This window comes from Pyrus communis, chromosome 16 (assembly GCF_041283825.1).
Source record: "Pyrus communis isolate YQ-2024b chromosome 16, ASM4128382v1, whole genome shotgun sequence".
NCBI classification, from domain to species: Eukaryota; Viridiplantae; Streptophyta; class Magnoliopsida; order Rosales; family Rosaceae; genus Pyrus; species Pyrus communis.
Window position 1 is genome coordinate 27,132,806 of NC_142580.1, and position 6,000 is coordinate 27,138,805.

The window sequence follows — 6,000 nt, forward strand, 5'->3', positions numbered from 1 at the left end:
TGTAAATATTTTAAATTGACGATCGAATTAGTTCATTGTATTCATATATGTTTAAAGAGTGTAGCTATAATAAATTATCAAAATCGGAGTTAAAACTACCGTTAAATCGTGATTTTTCGTTTATATCCGTCGAAAAGTTTTATCGCGTTACTTGATCTCTGCATGTTTGTTTTTTGCAATTTTTGGCGTATGCGATCTCAAAGTATATGCAAACAAGTTTGACGGTTGGATCGTTGAAACTAGTTTCATACAATGCGTATCCCATTAAAACAATAGATTCACAAACACTTGGAGTTTATTTGTACTTTCATTAAGTATAACATAAGATTTTGTGGTATCCACTTGTGTAAATATTTTAAATTGACTATCAAATTAGTTCATTGTATTCATATAAGATCCAGGAGTGTAGTTGTAAAAAATCATCAAAATCGGAGTTAAAAAACTACCGTTAAATCGTGATTTTTCGTTTATAACCGTCGAAAAGTTTTGTCCTGTTACTCGACCTCTAAATGTTTTTTTTTTTGCAATTTTTTGCGTAAGTGATCTCAAAGCATATACAAACAAGTTTGACGTTTTGATGGTTGAAATTAGCTTCGTAGAATGCGTATCCTATCAAAACGATAGATTCACTAACAATTAGAGTTTATTTGTACTTTCATTAAGTATAACATAAAGATTTTGTGGTATCCACTACTGTAAATATTTTAAATTGACGATCGAATTAGTTCATTGTATTTATATAGAATGAAGAAGTGTAGCTGTAAAAAAATCATCAAAATCAAAGTTAAAACTACCGTTAAATCGTGAATTTTCGTTTATAACCATCGAAAAATTTTGTCCCGTTACTCGACCTTTGAATGTTTTTTTTTGCGATTTTTTGCGTATGCGATCTTGAAGCATATACAAATAAGTTTGACGGTTGGATCATTGAAATTAGTTTCGTAGAATGTGTATCCCATCAAAACGGTAGATTTACTAACACTTAGAGTTTATTTATACTTTCATTAGGTTTAACATAAAGATTTTGTGGTATCCACTTGTGTAAATATTCTAAATTGATGATCAAATTAGTTCATTGTATTCATATAGGATCAAAGAGTGTAGCTGTAAAAAAATCATCAAAATCGGAGTTAAAACTACCGTTAAATCGTGATTTTTTATTTATAACAATCGCAAAGTTTTGTCCCGTTACTTGATCTCTGAATGTTTGTTTTTTGCAATTTTTGGCGTATGCGATCTCGAAGTATATACAAACAAGTTTGATGGTTGGATCGCTCAAACTAGTTTCGTACAATGCGTATCACATCAATTTCAATGGTATATATATATATATATATATATATTAAGTAGATTTAAATTTATTTATTTTGTACGTATAACACTTAAGAAATTAAAAAAATATGTATATATATATACATATTAAGTACCTTTAAATTTATTGTAGTTGTTATAAAAATATATTATTATGGGTTTTATGTAAAAAAAATTGAATTTGAAAGTAGTAAAGTCACGTTTTCAGTACATTTTATAATAATTAAAATATAAAAAAAACCTTGCGCGACGCCACTATACAATCGTCGCGCAAAAACCCTTTGCGCGACGTGGAAAGGTAATTCTGCGTCACGCTATGTGTGATAATTTTGGCGGCACCCTTGCTAAAAATAGGCGCTTTGTTTAAATTTTCGCTATCTGTGATAAACCCGAACTCTCTCTTCTCACTCGATCTCCCTCATCCTCTCACGCAGGTGATCAAATCACCCTCTCTCTCCCTCTCGCTCACTCGGTCTTCCTCATCCTCTCACGCAGGTAAATCACCCTCTCTCTCCCTCTCGCTCACTCGGTCTCTCTCTTCCCTCTCACTCATATTAACTTCCGCCTCATCCTTCATCCTCATCCTCTCCCGACTGCACAGCAGGTATAGACCCAGGTCAGAATCAAGCTTAATTCTTTATTTTTCTTCTTTCTAAGTTCAGAATCAAGCTTTAATGCCTTAATTTGAAGATTTTGTATTGTAATTAGATTCAATTTGGGAAATTAAATTAGAAATTGGGTTAGGAAAGTTAGGGTTTTAGTGTTAAATTGAATTTTAGGGTGGTGGGTTGGTCTGCTATGGTGTTAGTTTTCTGGTTTTTTTCTCTGCTTCTTCACAAATTTCGTATTCTTACAAGTTCATATTTTTTGTACTGAAAAAGTTTAGAGCTATTGAAATGTTACTACTTACAGGTTCATATTTTTGCACCAAATGGCAAAAATATCGGTTGAAACTGCGGGCGAAGAAATTGGTTCCTCAGTTCAATCGATAACAATAGAAGACGCATAAAGGAAAAGAATGCAGGAGTGATTAAAGAACTTAACAACTAACGTGACTGCTTATGGACTCAAGTTCCAGTTAACACGATGATACGAAATACAATGTCATACTGTCACAAAATAAACAAATGTATGTAGACAATTAGACATCTATGTTTGTTAGCTTTCCCAGTACTGGAAATCTGCTATGTTTCCATCATTTTGATTGCTATTCGCCTTTGGGATTTAACCTAGTTGCAACACAGGTATGTAAAGGCAAAGGAATGTAAAGAAGAACTTTCAATGCAGGAATTTGCAGTTCGACTTGTAAAGCACTTCACATTGCTTTACCAGCAGGTAAATACTATGTAATTTAAGCGTTTTTTTAAATTAAATTTCATTAGTTAATCCCATATTGTAGACGAAAAGGAAAAATGTACGATACTTTTACTATTGTCGCTGCTGAAACGATGGTTGTTGTTGTTATTCTTGGTCGGCTTCCTAGTCTTTGTTTTCTCATATAACTGGTCTTCCTTTGGTTAGAGGTGCATCTTCTTCTAATGGTTTACGGTGTATATGTTATTCTCACTAATTGGTGGTACTCACTAAACCAGTTATCAATTTCTGGTCACTTTAACTAATCAAGCTTTCATCTGGACAGCTTAATGTTTTTACCCTTTCCCCGAAAGCATGACTCATGGAAATTCATTAATATTTCATTTGTAGAAGTTGGTTTCTTTTAAGTTTGATTGGTTGTCTTAAGTTTGGACTTTTTTTTGCTCTGTCTCTCTCTATCTCAAGCGTGAACACGAACACCTGCCCTCTTTCCGATACACACACAGTTTCACACTTTGAACACTGCCTTGTTGGAACTGCAGCAACTTTTTCTAGCCATGTTTTATGCGTTTAGTATTTGCATAATCTAGAAAGAGAGTTGTCGTTTTGAAATATAAAGTTTGGATTTTTTTTTGCTCTGTCTCTCTCTATCTCAAGCGTGAACACGAACACCTGCCCTCTTTCCCATACACACACAGTTTCACACTTTGAATACTGCCTTGTTGGAACTGCAACAACTTCTTCTGGCCATGTTTTATGCTTTTAGTATTTGCATAATCTAGAAAGAGAGTTGTCGTTTTGAAATATAATGTTTGGACTTTTTTTTGCTGTCTCCCTCTATCTCAAGCGTGAACACAAACACCTACCCTCTTTCCCATACGCACACAGTTTCACACTTTGAATACTGCCTTGTTGGAACTGCAGCAACTTCTTCTGGCCATGTTTTATGCTTTTAGTATTTGCATAATCTAGAAAGAGAGTTGTCGTTTTGAAATATAAAGTTTGGACTTTTTTTTGCTCTGTCTCTCTCTATCTCAAGCGTGAACACGAACACCTGCCCTCTTTCCCATACACACACAGTTTCACACTTTGAATACTGGCCTTGTTGGAACTGCAGCAACTTCTTCTGGCCATGTTTTATGCTTTTAGTATTTGCATAATCTAGAAAGAGAGTTGTCGTTTTGAAATATAAAGTTTGGACTTTTTTTTGCTCTGTCTCTCTCTATCTCAAGCGTGAACACGAAAACCTGCCCTCTTTCCCATACACACACAGTTTCACACTTTGAATACTGGCCTTGTTGGAACTGCAGCAACTTCTTCTGGCCATGTTTTATGCTTTTAGTATTTGCATAATCTAGAAAGAGAGTTGTCGTTTTGAAATATAAAGTTTGGACTTTTTTTTGCTCTGTCTCTCTCTATCTCAAGCGTGAACACGAACACCTGCCCTCTTTCCCATACACACACAGTTTCACACTTTGAATACTGCCTTGTTGGAACTGCAGCAACTTCTTCTGGCCATGTTTTATGCTTTTAGTATTTGCATAATCTAGAAAGAGAGTTGTCGTTTTGAAATATAAAAACGATTAAAAAAAAAGGAGAAAGCTTTCTTCTCTGCAACTTTAGTGTTAGAGATATTGATCCAATAAGTTGTCAGATGTTCCTAATTGTTGTGAACGTAAGGCTTCATTTAGAAACAGAAATGAATGATTTGTGTAATTTAACTAAATGGTGACTCAAAAGAATCATTATTGAAAACATGATTGAGTTCAGAATATATATGCAATGGGGTTTATTGTTCTATGATTAAGGAATCACAGTCATCTCAGTACTAGGAACGTGATGCGAGCACGGATGCAGGTGGACTATTTTAGCCAATAAGCTATACTTTGTTGTGAAGAATTTCAATTATAGGTATCATACTATTATTCATGTTCCCTGTTGTTTTATGCATGTAATCAAACTAGCTATGAATGTCTAGTTCTTAGGTCAACATATAAGCGTACAACAGACGAATCTCTAATTCAAAGGTAAAATTGTATAGGAGCATCCATGTCTGAGGTCACATGGTATATGGCTTAGATGAGCATTCCCTATATGGTATATTATATCATATATATTAACAGATAAGCAATTTACCTTGTCATAAAACCCATAACATTATCTGTTGCATTTAAGAAAACTGTTGTAGGATTAATTTCTAATGTTATATTTTTATGGTTGAATAAGTGTATAGATGTCGCAGTTGATTACTCGTCGTCGGAGTGTGACCAATGCACCTCCCGCATTATCAACATCTACTGCTCCAGTCGTGAGTGCTCCATTGATTAGGGAGCCTACACCCTTTGCTGAGGCCACTACTACAGCGTCCTAGGTGCCCATATCATTAACGTCATCAGTGCCGGTTGAGCAGCTCAGTGCACGGCGGCCACCTCGCCCTACCGATACCTAGTAGCTTGATGTATTAAACTTAGTTCACTTGTAGTTTTTTCTTTTTTGTTCGGATCTTGTATGTAAATTTTCATATATTTTATAATTAAATACTTTTTCTTGGTTAATTAATTATTCTTTCGAATTTAATTACAATATTTATAAAAAATTTTTAAAAAAAAAAGTTTGACCAAAACTACTCCCCACTTTGCGCAACCAATCACTTTGCACAACGCATGGATCCGTTGCGCAAACCCACTTTGCGTGACCCATGCGTATGTCACGCAAAGTGGGTTTGCGCGATGGAGGCCATGCGTCATGCAAAGCGGGTTTGCGCGACGCACGCCGTTGGTCGCGCAAAGTGAGTTTGCGTGACGCATGGCCTCCGTCGTGCAAACCTACTTTGCGCGACTCACGCCGTGGTCGTCTCGCAAACCCTAGCGTCTCAAACTTTGCGCGACGATTAACACGCGACGAAGGTTGCGTCGTGCAAACCCTTAGGCAACAATTTTTGACTTTGTGCGACGAAAGTATCTACGTCGCGCAAAGTGTTTTTTTTACTAGTGCTGCAGCACAATTGGAAGTTTTGACAAACAAAAAATCTGATCTGTTTTGTTCCTCATACAACTGATGCACATCCTAAAGTTTGGAGTTGTTTGCTACAAAATATGTAGCATCAATAATATGCAACCTAGAAGAAACTAGCCCTTTGAATAAGTTCAATCTTTACAGCTCCAGCTGCATCATCACTTTCCATTTTATAATCCATTCATGTATACCTATCAAAAACTGTTTCACTCAAACAAAAAGATTAGGTAAACCCATGTATAACTTACAAAAAAAACATTATAACAAGAAAAAAAGTGTTGATACACAAGATATATCGCAACCCTCTTACAATATACTTGAACAAAAGGTAGGCATACTAACACTAATCACTAACAGAAA

At 35.4% G+C, this 6,000-nt stretch overlaps 1 long non-coding RNA gene across 2 annotated transcripts; it reads left to right on the plus strand.

Annotated features, from left to right (window-relative positions):
- The first annotated feature begins 1,666 nt into the window (after window positions 1-1,666).
- On the plus strand, window positions 1,667-5,180 carry LOC137732379 (uncharacterized). Of its 2 annotated transcripts, none has more exons than XR_015957549.1 (3): window positions 1,667-1,927; window positions 2,556-2,646; window positions 4,852-5,180. It is a non-coding gene; the product is annotated as an uncharacterized LOC137732379 (long non-coding RNA). The 2 variants fall into 2 exon arrangements; XR_015957550.1 differs by having other exon boundaries at window positions 4,859-5,180.
- Window positions 5,181-6,000: the final 820 nt, after the last annotated feature.